This window comes from Podarcis liolepis (genome assembly GCF_965112155.1).
Source record: "Podarcis liolepis genome assembly, chromosome: 2".
NCBI classification, from domain to species: Eukaryota; Metazoa; Chordata; class Lepidosauria; order Squamata; family Lacertidae; genus Podarcis; species Podarcis liolepis.
Window position 1 is genome coordinate 43,526,494 of NC_139555.1, and position 17,789 is coordinate 43,544,282.

A 17,789-nucleotide genomic window follows, 5' to 3' on the forward strand; every position below is an offset into this window, starting at 1 on the left:
CATACAAGTCACCGAAGACCGCCTTCTCATCATCGGCATCTGAAGGAATCTCAATGGCTAATGGTGAAAACAAGGCTGCTGGCAAATAATTGTTGCCAGAGCAAATGAATAAATGTCTCAATGCCTCCTATCCCCTCCTTCCATGCCTCCACTGCTACTAGACACAATGGCTATGCTCTGCCTCCACAGTCAGAGGCAGTAATGCTTCTGAATACCAGTTGCTGGAAACCACAGGAGAGGAGAGCCCTCTTGTCTATTTCCCATTGGCATCTGGGTGGCCACAGCGAAGACAAGATGCTGGACTAGGTGGGTCACTGGCCTAATCCAGCAGGGTCTTCTTATGTTCCTGGTCATGCCTTCCCTGCTTTCTTTCTCTGTGGCAAATAGTGTTGTTTGGCCTTGCAAAATATTATAAATCCCAATGTATAATCAAGGGTTGGGGAAACTGTAACCTTCTATAAATTGTTGGAATGCAACTCCCACCTCTGGACCATGTTGCTTGGGGCTTATTGGGACTTGGAATCCAATGGCATCTGGAGACAAGGCACACATTCCCCATCTCTGCTCTGCCCCATTCATACTGTGCTTCAATATGGCACTCTACCTTGGAATTCATATATCAGGGAATGATTCAGGGAATGATTCAGGAGATGCGGAGATTATAGAAGTGAATAATCTTAAACTATGTGAAGCAAGTGTGACTTAAGGTGTTGCAAAAACGGCCCTCTTTGGGGCTGTGCCTTCAATAATGACCAACACTCAGGATAGATGAATCTATCAATTCTGGTTTTTCTCAGTTTCTGATTTCTCTGTCTTGCTCAGTTTACAACATTTCTGCATTAAATCTATCATCATCATCATCATCATCATCATCACCGTTTAAAAACAACCCCCATGCACACTTTTCTCTAATATATATATTTCTGTACACATGTTTCGGTTAGAAAACTGCATTGCAAAATTCAGAGTAGTGCAGATTTCAAAGAACAATTGCACTTTAGTTTGTGAGTTGTTTCCAGAAAATGTGGCTTAGGTAGATTCCCGTTCAAATGTGCACCATGCTGAATTTTTCCTCCCACCCTAGCCAACACACCCTCTATCTCTGGAAGCAGCCCTGAAGTTGCCAAGCTCCAAATGTAAATCACACCACCTCTCTGTTTTAATTCCTCAGTGCAACCCGCATAGCTTCAATCTGTAGTCCCTTTCCTAGGTGTGAGTTTAAAGTGTCCAGTTGTCTGAGCAAATGCATGAGAATGAACACAGCTATAACACAATAGTTAGGCACTTAAAAGTCTACTGATTTCAATAGGACAAAGTCAAGAATATGCTTAAACACTCTTCTCTCATTAAAATCAACAGGACTGAAACACGCTGAACTTAGTCTGGATTTTGCTCCGTATTTATGCAGCTCTCTGAAGCCAAGGAAAGTAGCCCATTTTTAGTATTATTCCATTTGAATGATTTTAATAGTGGCTTATGATGTGATTTTTTAAAAATAAAAATTCTCAGGGCTAGCATGGCAGGATCAAGCAGTTGGAGAGCCTCTCTTTATCTCTTTTTAGCCAGCAGGAAGCCACACTCTGGACTGACAATATTATACCTGAAGCCAAAACAGGAACATGCCTTAAAATGCTGTTATGTGTTTGCCGAGTGTTTTCTCTTCTTCTTCTTCTTGGCCATCGACTCTCCTTGCAGGGGACCTTCCCCCTTACACCTGGCTTTCCTTCAGTCTCTCCTCCTCACCCACCAGTTATTGAGCTGACAGGCAGGTCACCTGGGCTCAATCCCTAGCTCTTTTCCCGTCTGTCTCTACACAGGCTCAGAAAGCTCTTTGAGGCAGAGATTGTCTCTCACCTTTTGTCTGCAGCGCCTGCCAGAACAGTGTGTTGACCTCATTTGGGGAATATCAGTGCTACTGAGGACAGCGGATCACAGACTAAATATGAAATAACAGTGTGATGTGCAAGCTCAAAAAGACAAAAGGCTCTTTTGGCTTACCTGGTATCACATCATATCCAATACATAGGATATAGTTCTTCTCTACTGTCCTCAATTGTGTTTTTCCCCATCCTCCTTTACCACAGTTTAAGAAATGAATTGGCCATGTGGAGGGACTTGGCAAACAAGGGCATAGGTAGCGACATTTTTCTTCCCCCTGGGCAAAAGAGATTTGGGTTGGTTATGTGAACATCACAGACCCAGGAAGATTCAGAGAGGTAGTCAGTGGAAATGCATAGGTTTTAATGAAAAAAAGGCCCAGCACTAATTATAAATGTAGGCTGGGGCCAACCAGTATCTTTCATTGTTTCATGGCAAGACCCTGCCTATAGCTAGAGAGAGATTGAGCGATTACTAGCATATGATCTAGAATGGCTCTAGATTATGGCGTATTAAAAACAGGGCTCTGCCAGATGTTAAGCTGTTTCATTATTCAGAGCAGAGTGGTGATTACAGGGACATAAAACATTTTCTTAGGGGGAAACACCCAAATGAAGCAAATATGCATATTGTGCACTGTGCTGCTTTCACAGCCTATTGCTATTTCAGCACCATTTTGTGGGAGGCCTTCTTGCTAGGAATAGTCATATGGGCAATCCCAACCAATCAGGGACCACATAGCAAACATGATATTAAAATGCTCTACAGCCAATCAGATTTGGCTAAATGGTGATCTCAGAAAGCCAAACAACAATGCTTCCTGTCCTCACTCTGAATGGGCAAACACCCCCCTTTAGTTGATGAAAGTGGAATGTTTTTCTACTGTCTGAAGTTTCCATGAAAAGTCCCTCCCTTCTTATTCTCCTCTAATGAAAAATATAATAAAACACACAACCAGATGACCTGGAGTAGATGTGTAAACATTACAGTTGTCAGGATGGATTTTTCAGTTTTCCTGATAAACAACCAACCATTCTAGGCCAGTGGAAGATATTGACAGGCTTTCAAAATGGATACATAAGCAGCCAAGTTCATGAGTTTCATTGGCTTCAGGACAGGAGGTGTTTGTGGGTGTGGCCTTTGGGAGGGTCTCCATGGCCACAGTTCTTCTCTGGAGCCGTAAGAACTGTGGTTGTTTCTGTAGGTCCTGGTGGCAAAAACACTGAAAACGGAGCACAGCTCTCCTCTGGGAAGGAGCCAATTAAGGTTCTATTGGCTGTGTTCTGTCTGGCATATTTTTATCTTAACCCAATTTTAATGAAATTTACAAAGATTGTTTTATTGCATATTAACAGCCAAATGTCATGATGCATTCTCCTGGCTGGTGGCTGTGCACAAAATGCAACTGGGGAGCACTTGCTTTCATCTTGTCTTCCAGGATCTTGTCATCGTGTTGCATCTGCATCAGAAGAGGAATCCTAGGACATCAGGGACCATCATAATAAGGGGGATCCTCTCACTGGGCCATCTCAGGAAGCAGCCACAGAGGCAACCCCTGTAACAAAAACTTTCTCAGACATAGAGGAGGAGAGGATAAATTCCAAGGAGCCATGTCTTCTCTACCTCCTGTTCCGAGAATGTTATATTGCCAACAACCACAGATGTAGATGAATCCCCTATGGAAATTCCTTTAGTTCTGGGCATCCTGTGTTCACCACCATGCCAGATTCTGAGGCAGCAGCAGGGATGCCAGCCTTGCTCAGAAGCAGAGGCTGATCAATTCCAGGGAGGTCGAGGCTACAGTACATACGTCCTGATGGCAGTATTTCAGCTCTCAGTAGACCTCAGGCTGATATTGGAGCCATCCAGTCATCTGATATTTGACTTAAAGGTAATGGTAAAGGGACCCCTGACCATTAGGTCCAGTTGTGACCAACTGTGGGGTTGTGGTGCTCATCTCGCTTTATTGGCCAAGGGAGCCGGCGTACAGCTTCCGGGTCACGTGGCCAGCATGACTAAGCTGCTTCTGGCGAATCAGAGCAGCACACGGAAGCGCTGTTTACCTTCCCGCCGGAGCGGTACCTATTTATCTACTTGCACTTTGACATGCTTTTGAACTGCTAGGTTGGCAGGAGTAGGGACCGAGCAACAGGAGCTTGCCCCGTTGCTGGGATTCAAACCACCGACCTTCTGATAGGCAAGTCCTAGGCTCTGTGGTTTAACCCACAGCGCCACCCGCGTCCCTACTGATATTTGACTTAAACCCTACCTATTAGTCAGGCTACATCTGCACCATATATTTAAAACACTATTATACCACAGTCATAGTTTTCCCCAAGGAACCTGGGAACAGAAGTTTGTTAAGGATGATCAGAGGTGTTAGGAAACCCCTATTCCTTTCACAAAGCTACAATTCCCAGTTCCCTAGGGAAAAGGACTGATCATTAAACCACTCTGGGAATTGTAGCTTTGTGAGGGGAACGGGATCTCCTAACATCTCTCAGCACCCTTAACTAACTAGTTCCTAGGATTCTTTTGGGGATGCCACACTTGTTAAAGAGGTATAATTGTGCTTTAAAGGTATGGTGTGGATGTGGCCTTGGTCTTGCCTCTAGCTTTACAGGGTACTGTGTCCCAGGCAGGGGTGCCAACTTGGGCCCCCTGCTGTGGGTGCTCAAAGTCAGTACCACGCGGTGCCGTAATTACTTCACGGCACACATGCTCTGGCTGCTGTTGACCTTGAATAATAAATATAATAATTTTATTTTCTTAAGCAGACTACTAGGGGTGGGTGCATTAGATTTGATTTCTTATTTTTCCTATCTTCAGTCCACCACACTTCCACATCAATTGATGATTTCTTTTAAAGTTCTTAGAAAAGTTCATCGGCATTTTATCGAGCATATCTCCCAACACATACATTTTGTATACATTTTTCCTAATGTAAACATCTTTGCAAGCAATTTCTCTCCCCAAATTTAATGCATTTTTGTATGTTACTTCCACTAACATACACACTTTCATATATGCATATTCATGCATATTTTGGTTGGAAAGTTGCATCACAAAATTTGGAGAAGTATGAATTTCAAAGGATGGCACGTAGACCAAACTGAAGTTCTCATGCATCCCTGTTGGAGACAATTGAGAACTCTGTTTGAATGCAGAGAATGATTGCTAGCATAATATACATGGAATCCATTGAGCACCCTGAAGTATTTGAAGTATTGTTCCTAAGCCAAAAATGCCATCTTCCCTCAGCATTTCCTTGGATATCATGCATTCCGAAACATTTCTGTATTACCTTTGCATACTCTTCAAGTCTATTGCAATTTATTTCCCTATGTCTGAAACACAGCAGTAGCTAGGAGGGGGGCAATCATTGATGTCTTCCCAGCAGAAGTGGTGCTGGGCTCGCAGGGACTGGGATGGTGCAGCGTGGTGGCAGTGAAGTTTCAGGAGCTCCAGGGTGGCTGCAGGGTAGTGGAGAGATGCTCTTATGATCCGCTGTAACCCCTTAGAGGTTTTTGTGTTGTTGTTTTTAGTAGAACAGAACTACAGCTTAAACAGCCCTCCTTATTTTGTATTCATACATTTGTTTTCCTTACCCCCACCCACCAATATATAACACATTGCAGTTATTTTTGACAATTCTATCCTGCCTTCCTATAAGAAAGAAAGAAAGAAAGAAAGAAAGAAAGAAAGAAAGAAAGAAAGAAAGAAAGAAAGAAAGAAAGAAAGATCCAAGGCAGAAATTTCAATCCCATCTCTTTTCGGTAAAGATGGAGGAACTTCCACCTTTCATGGCAAAGTTTGCAAAATCCACCTATTCATTTGCACAATACTAATCTTCCAGACGTTGAAGAGAGAGTTTGTTCTGACATTTCAGAGCTGGTCTGGTTAATTCCCCTCTGTCGAACAGCCAATTCTCCCCAGCCAATGGATTCCCCCACCTGTGTCACAGAGCCATCTTCCAGCAGAAGCCTCCTCTCGTACTCACCCGCTTTGGTCCTTGTAAAACCGGATCAAATCTCTTATTAAATCTTCTCCGGGAGAAAAGTCAGTAGATGTTATTGGGTTAAAGTGAGCTTCTTCATCAGCTGTCGCATCCAGGAACTGGGAAATGTCAGGCTTGAGGCCTAGCTTGTGACAGGCTGCCACAGGGTCAGGTTCTGACAGAGGCCACGTGAGCCAGAGGAGGAAGGCCTAATCCTGAATAGGCTGAAGGTCACAAACCGGACAAGGTTATCAGGAAACCAAGGGCTGGGGGGAGCAGAAGACATAGTTACGGGCAGGCTGGAGGTCAAATACCAGTCTGGAGAGGTGCGATGAGGCGTCTTTGAGGGGGGCCTGCGTTGCTACTCAGTGCGACAAGCTGCTCAGGACTAGCCCAGAGGGAAGGGATTTATGGGGCACGGTGCCTCTCCATTGCTTTGGGAGGTCAGCAGACAATCTTCAGGCTGTGGAGAAAGCAGAGAGCACGCAAGATAGCGCTGCAACTTAGAGGTCACCCTTGCGGCATGGAGCCTAGCCTGACTGACTGGATAAAGGCCCAGAATGCTTGTGATGCAAGAGATTTAGGAGGCTGCCATTCAAGACCCACCCCTTCAGCACTTAGAACCTCAAAAGTGATTCGTTGGGGAGGATAGGTATGGACATATATTCCCTCTCTGTGATGAAACCATGAAGGGAAAGTGTCTCTGAGGGACAAACTCCACAACTCTCCAAGACTCAAGCTGTGCCTCCTTCATTTCCCCAAACTGAGCATTGAACTCACATCTGAGAGGTGAAGCACGATACCAAAGTTGAAACAAAGGACAATGGCCTCCTGTGGTGCGCTTTGGTTCCTCTCTTCACAAACACACACACATATGCACCTCACCACCATTTCAAATCCATCAGCTAACATATTCAGGAGTTCTCTCCCTTCCCCACCATTGGACCAAATATCTAATTGCATCACAGAAAGAGGGGGGAAGCAGATGGCTTGATATAGCTCCATTCTCCTCTGTCACAGCAGCTGGTGTCTCCTTGCCCTTTTGGTTCCCTGTCCCAATTCCCTCCTAGCATGGGGGAAGTGGGGCCATCACCAACACCTCATCACACAGCACTGCCATCCTTTATTCATGGGCCTCAGACACATTAGCTGTCTTCAAGACCCCCCACCAACATGTCCCGAGGGAACTGCAGCCACTCCCCCTTCAATTAAGTCAGTAACGTATAGTTAATAATTCAAGGAAGTTGTAAAATATTCAAAGCAGTCCCAGTGGACCTCTGGCACAGTGGAGCTGGGGGCTTATTCATGGCAGGTACCTTCTCCCATTGTAAGAAGCTGTGTCAGCTCCCTTGATCATGTCCCTCTTCAGAATAAATACCGTAGTTCAAAGGATAGGTCCAGGAACCCACCTGAAGTTGCCATACACCCCCATAGATGTAGCGATGGAAGAGAAATTCAATTTTGTTTGCATTTTAATGAGAAACTATCTAATTCACACTCCTTGAAACAATCTGCAAACCGAAAGACAGGTATCTTTCCCAAACCAAACACACAAGCAGAGACTCCTACTTGTAAGTAAGAAATAGATATTTATTCAGGCAAATCATGGTACAGGCTCAGTAACAGACACAAGGCTCAGGCGTCATGGTTTAGGAGGTGAAGAACAGGGGCCAGAGGTTCAGAACTGGATGGAAACAATGAAGATGTTCCAACAGCTTTTAAAGATGTGGTGTGCCTACATGTGAAACTTGCTGACTTTGTGCAAATGTCAGGATTGCAAATGCACACGCCTTTGAGGGGAGGGGAGGCTGCTCCCATCTGAGAAGGCAGTCACTGGTCCAAGGTGACAAAACTGAACCTCCCTTTTCAGGCTCCTGTTTAGTTGCTGCTGCCTCCAGTTCCTCCTCTTCCCTTGGCTGTTCCAAGCCCTCCCTGGCTTCCTCTGAGGCTCTCTGCTGGGGAGGAAAGTGTGGAGGGGAGCAGAGCCAGCACCCCCACTCCCCCTTCTGAAGTGGCTGGAGTTAGGGTGAAAAGGGAATATTCCCCATTCCTCTGACTCGGGTTCCCACCATTTAGCCCCCACCCCGATTTCTTCTTCTTACCTCTTGTGTCACCACCTGCCAATCCAATCCTGATTCCAACAGCATTGTGATACTGACCCTGGCACTTCCATACAGGGAAACAAGCTATTGGTATGTAAATTGTCATGTGTGAGGACTGCACATCTGTTATTTTGCAGTATGCTCAATCTTGTCAGTTGCTTCCCAGGACATATAATTGTAGTGAAACAAAGATGCATAAAACACAGTGTTGATATGTGATTTGTAGCTTAATGACTGCAAACTGTAATGCCAGAGCTTACTGCATAGCTTGACATTTATGTTGTGTTTTCACATTGACTCATGTTATGTTGTTGTTTCCCCTCCACGTAGTAAATTACTTGACAGTAGAAGTGAAAAAAATGGCACCTTTGAGCCCTGAAAATGGCACTGAACAGCTTAGCACTGCTCTTTCTAGCACTTTGAAATAATCAAATTATTAATGGAGTAAGAAATGTTTATATACCAGAAAGGATTAAAGTGGGATTGAGAGACCTGTGGCCTTGCAGATGTTCCTGGACTACAGCTCCATTCATCCCTGAGGACTGGCCATGCTGGCTGGGGACAATAGGAGCCAGAACCAAACAACATCTGGAGGGTTGTCAGGGATTAAAGCTATTGGGTGGGATTCATTTAAGGAACCCCATCAGCACAAGCCCTGTGTGAGACCTTCCGCTTGCACAAAAGGGCTTACCCCCTTCTTCCCCCTTAGTGCCCCCTTGGTGCTCCCTGAAAGCAACACCCCAAACCTGTCTCAAAGCTTGAAAGTTGAGGAAGACAGCTCTGAAGGTGGGACTTCCCTCAGTCAGAAGAATATTTCCAGGGTTGCCATATTTCAAAAGGTAAAAACCAGGACACCCCAAAAGTTGTTGAAATCCTTTGAAATCCCAGCAATATCTGGGAAAATCTGGACATATGGCAGCCCTATTTTACACCCCTGGAGGTGGGGCTCCTCAATTAGAAGAGAATAGTGCTTCTTGAGCTTAATACATAGCCTTTATACGGTAGTTTTAAAAAGGTTTCAAAAAGGTAGTTTCAAAAAACTAATTTAGGTCCAGTTTCAATGATGCCAAGTTTTTATGTTAGGTTTCATGCTTGGACAATTCATATCTATGATACCGTGTAAACCAGGGGTAGTCAACATTTTTATGCCTACTGCCCACTAATGCATCTTTCTTGATGGTAAAATTTCCTTACCGCCCACCAGTGCTCAATGGAAGGAGGATTCAGCTTGTGCCGTAGAACCCCCTACTGCCCACCTAGAATCCTGAAACGCCCACTAGTGGACGGTAGGGACCAGGTTGACAACCCCTGGTGTAAACCTTTCTTTCATGATCCACCAGGAGTCTACTGATGGTCCAAAACTAGCTAACATCACCTATTTTTATGTTTTAGCATGCCTTTTCAGAACCACCACCCTTTTCAACTGGGTCACTTAAAATAAAATGTCCTATGTCTTGTCCAAAAATCAGAACCCTCAGACATGCAATTCTTTCCAATTTTTGTACTGGGCAATTTTTCACTTCTTTCTGAACAACTGTGATGCTATAGATATCAGCTCTTAATAATTCCAGGAATCTTCCATTGTCAGCTTATGCCCTGTTACCTATTTCAGCATTAGCTTTTATTAATTCTATTAATCTTATAATAATCAGACAACCTGAATCTTTCAATTAATAACACCATTTTCAAAATTGGTACATTTAAAGCCTTATAGGGCCACAAGTTTGTCATTCCTGGATTAAGTGAAGAATAGATCTCATTGCCAGAGGGGAAAGTGTTAAGGTAATTTGTGAAACTCAGATATGTATAGAAATCTGATGCATTTCAAGAGTTTAACTGAACTATCCTATACTTTACCTTAGACCAGGCTGAGAGATTAGATTACTGCAATGTGCTCTATGTACGGCTGCCCTTGAGTCCAGTGCAGAAGCTTCAGCTAGTGTAGAATATCTGCACACTACTGAGCCATGTTCAAGGTCCTTGAATTAATTTACGAAGCCCTGAACAACTTAGGTCCAGCAAATCTTAGGGACCATCTGAACCCCTATTTCCCTGCTCCATAGGAGCCAACTCCTATCAACTTCAGCTTCTTTCAGTTTATCATTTTTTCACTCTTAAGTTCAGGTCCCCACTTTTCCATATCAGTTTGCATTTTTCTAAAAAGGTCCTCATGAGAATTCATCAGCGTTTTACTGAAAATTTCTCCTAACCTACACATTTTTTAATGGAATTTTGTCTAATATAATATAATTTGTCTAATATAATACAATTTGTCTAATATAATTTTGGGGGAAATTGCAAACCAGTTCCCCTAAATTGTTGTACATATGTTATTTTCACTGTGCATTTTTATGCATACTTAGTCTATACATTTCTGTACACATTACTTGGGTGGAAAACTGCATTGCAAAATAAGGAGCATTTCAAGTTTTGAAGAATGGCTGTGTTTGGAGTGGAATTCAGTGTAGAACTAAGTGGGGTATACATGCACAGAACGAGGTCTGCTCATGCAGCAAGACCTTCCCCTGCCGCTCACCTGTCCCATGCCTGCCCCCTAAACCTGCTCAGGGGTTTCCCCAAACCCTCCAGAACAGATTTGGGGAATATGGTTGTGTGAATGGACCTCATTCCATACATGCAACAACTGAGTTAAAACCTGGCCCAAGTGCAGATTAGGAAGGTTTACCTTTAATGCAAACTGAATTGACTATCACCACCATCCCTAGTTGTTAGGTGGTTAGTTTTGATGGTTGCTGCTACTCTATTAATAAGTTGATGTTGGCCAACAAGCAATCTGCTATTCTCAGATAGTGCAATTCTTCTTTAGGGAACTATATTTGTATATATTTTAGCATACAGCAAAATCAATTGATTTCTTGAGAATTGGCAAGGAAATTTGTTGCACACTAAGCCAGAACTGAATTAATCATCATGCTGCTTACGTTACTGAGTAATGTCCCCACCATAGTGGGTCTCTACTGGAATGCAATTATTTCTGTGTAGAGAATGGGTCTGTGTGGGGCCCTTTAAAATTCTTCTCAGTGACTGTTCCTTGACCACATGACAAGAGAATTGTGGCATTGTTCCCAGTTGTAGAGACATTTTAAAATATTGGTAGCTGCTCAGCATAAAAAGCAGAGTGACTGCTCTCTGTAGCACTCCAGATTTCAGGTAAAAGATTAGCGGGTACAGGGAAAGAACTTCCATTGCTTTATAATGGCTACTTCATTCTATTTGTGACAGAGAATCATGCAGCAACTATATCATGGCAATGTTGGGTCCCATGTCACAATAGGCCAACACAGTGATATAACTAAGGTGGCAAATTTGGTTTTCAGCAATTAAAGAATGGAAGTCACAAAAGCCACAGACTTTGTATACCAATAAAAATGCAATAGTAAACCACAGTACTCAGATGAGAATTGTGAAATGTATTTCACACTGAGTACTCAATTAGGTGTGACACTGGAGCTCCCTGGTCTGACTACCCGCATTAAGAATTTAGCATATAATTGCTTCACCATCCCTTAAATTCAGACTCAAGAGACTGAAGCATGGGGAAGCAGGGAGGTGACCCCCTTACCCCCACACTGTCCCGTCACTCACTCACTCTCACTCTCTCTCTCTCTCTCACACACACACAGTGAAAATTTCACCTATAGCTCCTGTTTGACCCATTATGGGAACTTAACATGTACACAAGCGAAGAGTCTGGGTTTTTATGCTTTCTAGCTTTTGCTGTAGCTGGCAAACTTCTTGTCTCAAAGAACAAAGGAACTGTTATTAGCTTAGTACAAATATTTTCCTTAGACAAGTATCTTCCACATGTCAACCTTTTTTTAAAAAAAAAAAAACTGCTACTAAATTGTGGTCTCTGATTCTTAGCTAGATGATCATTCCGACCTGAGAAGCTTAGCTGTGGATTTACAAGGTCATAACAAGGCAATGCAAAATTCTGTACCAAGGCCACCATCCCAACATCACGAGAGTGGAAATTATAAAAGGTGTTCCCGCAAAATATGACCATGTGTACGTTGCAAGGAATGGAATCACATGCTGTGAATCTCAGGTTCAGTCCCCTGGGTTTTAGCATGCTGCCTCCTTCCTTATTTGGCAGAAGGTTGCAGTGCAGTGCCCTTTTTATTTTGTGCAGAGTCAGGTAGGGATTGTATAGAAGTGGGAATGCTCAGGAAAGAGACTCTCGCCCGCTTCGTTGCCCCACTACTCTGCAACAGCCCTGCAGTGTTTTCCTATCTGGTAGATTCTGCCACCACTCCCTTTATGGGTCACTTGCAGCCCCAGAAAAAGCAAAAAGTGAGGATGTCCCTTTAATGACTAGAGTTGGGGATCCTGGCTCAGCACCCCTTGTTCCTCCAACCAGTCCCTCACAATTCACACAGATTGTAAGGCAGGCATTCCAGCCGCCTGTTTCTCCCTGAGAACAGAGCGAATTCTTGGCTTTACCCACTCCCGCCAACTGTTCGTTGATCACTTGCAGTTTTTATTAATCAATCAATTAATTATAATTGCTTGTTGTTGTTATTTCTTCATTGTGTGTTCTTCAAAGCTGTTCTTCCCTTCAAAAGGTTTGGGCTGCTCTATTTAATTTCATCTTTGTGCACGTGGTCACTGAATGTACATTTGATGAGAAGCTGCTTTGCTCTTTACTCATGTTATTGCAATGAAGTAGCAACTACTGCATGCCTTGACTGAGTGGATGTGAATTTTTCCTAGTGACTCACCTGTTGCTGTGTGGTTATTCTGGGGCATAAATGGATAAATTCCTAGATTGAATGCTTGGGACAGTTTCTCTTAAAGTGAAAACGGTAGGCTGTTCTGTTACATCCATGATAAGCGTTCTACAGACCTGTGTGTGTTTGCGTGTGTGTATGTGTGTAATACACACACACGCACATTGTAGCTTAGCCCCTGTGAATCTAAGCTCCTGGGTTCTGTTGCCACCTACACCTGAAGCTGCCTTTTTAAATTAGATGCATTTCAGAATATTCTTTTCACATTAAAATTCAAACTTTGACAAATTCCTACTCAGCTGTCAAACAAAAAGAAAGATAAAATATTTATCTACACCTCACCATTTCTGGGACAACTGCGTTGGAGTGGAGAGAGATGAAGGGGAGATGAAGTAGCTATGTAGTACACAGCCAGGGTATATGCATCTGTTGGCAGAGCTGTGTTTTATATTTTACCATGTGCATTTATTCCTGTGTACTCTGGGCATACCATGCCTGTACAGTTGAATATTTTATCTGTAACTACATGTATCCTAGTTATTCTTTATGTATATGTGCTTGTATTGATCAGCAATGGCATATTTTGTTGTGTGTGTGTGCACACACGCACATATGTGATGAGCTATACTTTGTGTGTACAAAGTAAGAGTAATTATGTGTCAGAAAGTGTTTTATGTACGGAATAAATGTTCTTGAATATGTAATTTTCCATGTAGTGTTTCTTTGTTTGCTGTCTCTTGACACAATCTACTACAAAGCACCAAATGAAGTATTTGCACAAAGCATAACACAAGGTGCACATTTGCATGTGCCACTGCAAGAGTGTATGTCTGTGCATTGAGAACGTACATACACCATTCCCAATAGTGAAGGTATATAGGCCTTTAATACGAACTGCTCAATACTACATGATGCACATTCCTGTATTATTTTCCCCTTACACTGCTGCATTAAGGAATTAGGTTGTATGGGATACTGTCCATTCCGTGCACTTGTCAATGTAATACACCGTTGCCAAGGGTGTAAAGGTTAATTACTGTTCTGGCAGCAGGGATAATCATGAGACTGGACTAAGCCAAGCAGTTAGCACAGGGGTATCCTTGGGAGAAAGTTGCCTGGGCACTTCTTGTGCTTTTAGCAGGGCACAGCAGTGTCTTAACAAGCGCCATAAGTAGTTGCTGCGCCTATAGCCTCTGATCAACTTGCCCAGAATGGAGCTGATGAAATTACACATGGTTTTAATGGTTGTAATGGTATTGTTCTATTGTTTGTTTAAATTATGGGTGTTTCTATTTTAACATTTGTGCAACTGGTTTATGAACTTGCAAACTGATTGGAAGTGGTATCTAAACTAATAATAATAATGTGGTATATATATTAATAGTTATAATAATAATAATAAACAATGTATACAATGTGTGCATGGAACTATTGAGATTTTATGATGCCTGAAATCACCAACATCACATAGATAAAATTTAGGAGTTTTTTTCTCAGGGTTTTCTCCCCCTGCTTGGTTTTTGATGTTTTCTATGTAAAGTTGCAGTAGAAAACTAGAAAATATATGTTTATGGGCCATCCAAAAACCTATTTCTGCTTCCCCCTACCCCCAGAATTTCAGGATTTTTAAAAACATGATTTGTGGCTTGCCATTCCTGATAGTTCTCTCCCCTCCCCCGCTCCCCCCTCCCAAATAAGAGTGTGCACAAATGGGCAAAGTAGGAAGACAGGCAGGGTGGTTCATTACGCACAATGCAGGCTGTCATTAAACGCTTCTGCTGAGGGGATGCTGCTTTTGCTTTGCTATTTTTTTCCTGCTGAGAGTCAAGGTTTCTTGAAGAAAGGAATATATAAATGGGGGGGGGAGAGAAATGAGATGGAATGACAGTAGGAGAGGGAAGTCAGACCCATCAACCACTTAATCGCTGGATCATAGAACTTGGCCCATCCTTGGGGGGAAATGCGGGAAAAGACTGGGGGCACTGTTTGTCAAAAAAAGCAACCCACATCTTGCTGGAGTGAAATATGAAACCACCACTGATTTGAATGGATCAGAGCTGCAATCTAATTAAATTATATTTTAACTGCATCTGCACTACAGCTTTATCACACATTTTGCATTTTATTACACAAATAATACAATACGTAAGCAATACATCAGTTACAACATTGTTGATGGACATCCGATTATGTTATACAAAACACTCCTCTTTTATTCCTGCATTGCAGGGGTTGGACTAGCTCACTCTTAGGGTCTCTTCTGACTACAATTCTGTGATGCAGAGTGAAACATTTTCTCTGTGATGTGTGGAGTTATCTGTCATATCACCCTGGTGGAATCTACACACATATAAAAACCATTCTGAAAATGCTTTTTTAAAAGCGCTTTAAAGAACACATTGAATTTTCAATAAGGCTCGCCATCACCATCTAGTGTCACATTGTATATTGTACTTAAAACACACTTAAAACATTTTATTTGCAGCTGTATAGCCGAGTCCCCCGTCTTAGGGCTGGTTTATAAAGTGTCATCAATTGGGTTTGGCTTTGCCCACCTCCCACCACTAGAGAAACTGTTGGATTCATTTATTTGCCTTCTACATCGCCCTGGAATTCTGCACTTCCTCTTCCTTGCCTCCATGTCCCTTGAACCTGCCATGTTGCTTCTTACCTTTTCCTGGAATGTTGTACAGGTACAAGCCACAGAAGCAAAAGCACACAGCAGCTGGTCCAGCACTAAATACCTTATCAGTCCAGCCACACCAACTTATTTCTGCCCTTCCTTCAGTACATCTACCATGAACAAAGCACGTAACTATGTTCATAAAGCCCATGCAACTTCACTCGAGCTCCCTTATTGAGCAGTTCCTCATAACCAATGAAGGTTGGTCTGTTGGGGCAAACGGGGCACTGCCCCACTCAACTCATTCTGCCCTTAGCCAATCCCCACCTGCCTGCCTGCCTTCTTACTTAGATCCTGCCCAAAAGGTAGCACTGGCTATCACCTTGCTTCTCCTTACCCTCAGTCTTGCCATTATAGAATTCAGCAAGCGGGAGGATGGGGCAGTGGCGTAGTGTGGGTTGTCAGCACCCGGGGCAAGGCAAGTAATTTGCGCCCCCTAACCCATGGATTTGCGCCCCCTAACCCGTGGATTTGCACCCCCTAACCCTAACCCCCAGATGTTGCGCCCGGTGCGGCCGGCCCCCCCTACACCCCCCACGCTTCGCCACTGGGATGGGGGCCCAACCAGAAATAGTTGACTCTGCCTGCCATTGGCTCTGGCTCCATCTACAGTTGACCTCTCTGCCAGTGGACCCTCTTTGCCCTTGAGTAAGTCTTGCAGTGCCTGAACACACCAAGGGGCACCCACTACCTGCGGTAAGAATATGCTTGTGTTCATCTGTCCTAGTGATACGGCATACCACACCACCTCCTTGAACCATTCAACACTGCTCTTCTGTGAGGTTTATGTTAGAATTTCCTCCAAGGGCACATCCTGCGTGGACCGAGGGAGAGGTTTTACATTCGTTTGCAAAGGAGTGTGAAAAATTGCCAGAAAGGGCGAAGGGGATGTTTTTCAGGTGTGTGTGAAAATGTTTGTTAAATCCCAACGTTGAGTCGGTACCGCTTTGTAACAATTAGAATGTACACTCTGTTCCATGCAACTGTAACTTCATTTTTCTCCGAGTACAGGGTTTAACATAGAATTGGCTCAAGGAAGCCTTTTCTGATCGAAATGATGCTGCAGCGCTAAGTGGTAAATCTTCGGTACAATTAGCACCACAAATACAAAGAGTTTCTGGGTGTATGGCTTTTCTGAATACTGTCCCTCCAAAGGCATAGATGGTCTCATTTAGTAGCGTAGGGCAGCAAATGTCCTTCTGGCATTACTTTGGCCTACTTCTGTTAGATTTTCCTCCCAGCAATCTCGCTGTTTAATTGATGCATACCAAGGAGCAAGTCTAGAAGTCCCGATAAATGCAAGTTCCTTCTAGGCTTTCATTTCAATTATTCTGGTTTTCAACTGCAATTTAGCTGATAGAAGCCTAGGAGAACCTGAACGCTGAAGTAACCACGAGAAGAAATAAGCTGGGTTGCTTTAGACACTGATAAGGATGTCTGTAGAAAACGAAAGCTTTGGGAGTTCGGTATCGCCCATAAACTAAAGTTTTAACTTGTCGTGCTAATCCTTGTGCTGGCAGCAATAGATAGGGCAGTTCACCTGACTCTGCTCTGCACAGTAGGACTAGACACAGTAGGGGACAAACCCTACAAGTAGGGACTAAGGCTGCAATCCTAGATACAGTATAGGAAATGACTCCTGAGTGACCATTTATCAAGTAGTTCGCTTCTATCAGCTGCAGCCTAAATGGTGGTTATTTCAAGCACTTTTAACCTACTCTTCATTAAAAATCCCAGACAATCTAAAACTAACCACAGGAAAACTGCAGAATACTGGGTGCTTCTCAATGTTCAATCTTAACCAATGGCTTGGATAAATAAATAGGCCTTCAACTGGCATCTAAAAGCCCAGCAGGGTTGGCACCAGCCAAATCTCTGAAGATGACAAGCAGGCAATCTATGGGGTGCTGTGATTGATAATACCTTCTCTCATGTTAACACATATCACACACTAGGTGGATATGGGGCTATTCAGAGGGTTTCTCTACCAGATTTCAGGAACTGGGTGGGTTCATAGGAAATCCAGCAGCTCTATTGGTCATAAACTGTGTGCTGCCAACAATAAGTTTTTAATTTAAGAATTTAAGAAGAGCCTAGCTGCTGGATCAAGCCAAATGACCATCTATTCCATTGTCCTGCTTCCAGCACTGGCCAAGTGGAGATCCCTATGGGAAGCTCACAAACAGGACAAGAGGGCAATATTGTTCTCTCACACATGATCTGCAGCACTGATGCTCAGAGGACTACTGCCTCCAATACTTGAGGTAATATAGAGCAGTCGTGATGACTAGTAGCCATTGGCAGCCATGCCCTCCATGAATATGTCAAAATAGCCTCCCTTTAAAGCCATCTGAGCCATCTAAACTGTTTTTAATATT

General features: G+C 43.3%; 1 long non-coding RNA gene across 2 annotated transcripts in view; it reads right to left on the minus strand.

Moving 5' to 3' along the window:
* Positions 1-17,789, minus strand: part of LOC310700844 — a 116,666-nt gene that overhangs the window by 82,386 nt on the left and 16,491 nt on the right. Inside the window, exons 3-4 of one of the 2 annotated variants that reach the window (XR_014522868.1) lie at positions 5,879-6,338; positions 1,999-2,155 (exon numbers count right to left, since the gene is read on the minus strand). This is a non-coding gene — a long non-coding RNA (uncharacterized lncRNA). The remainder of the gene's footprint in view (positions 1-1,998; positions 2,156-5,878; positions 6,339-17,789) is intronic. The other variant, XR_014522867.1, reaches the window with a different exon arrangement.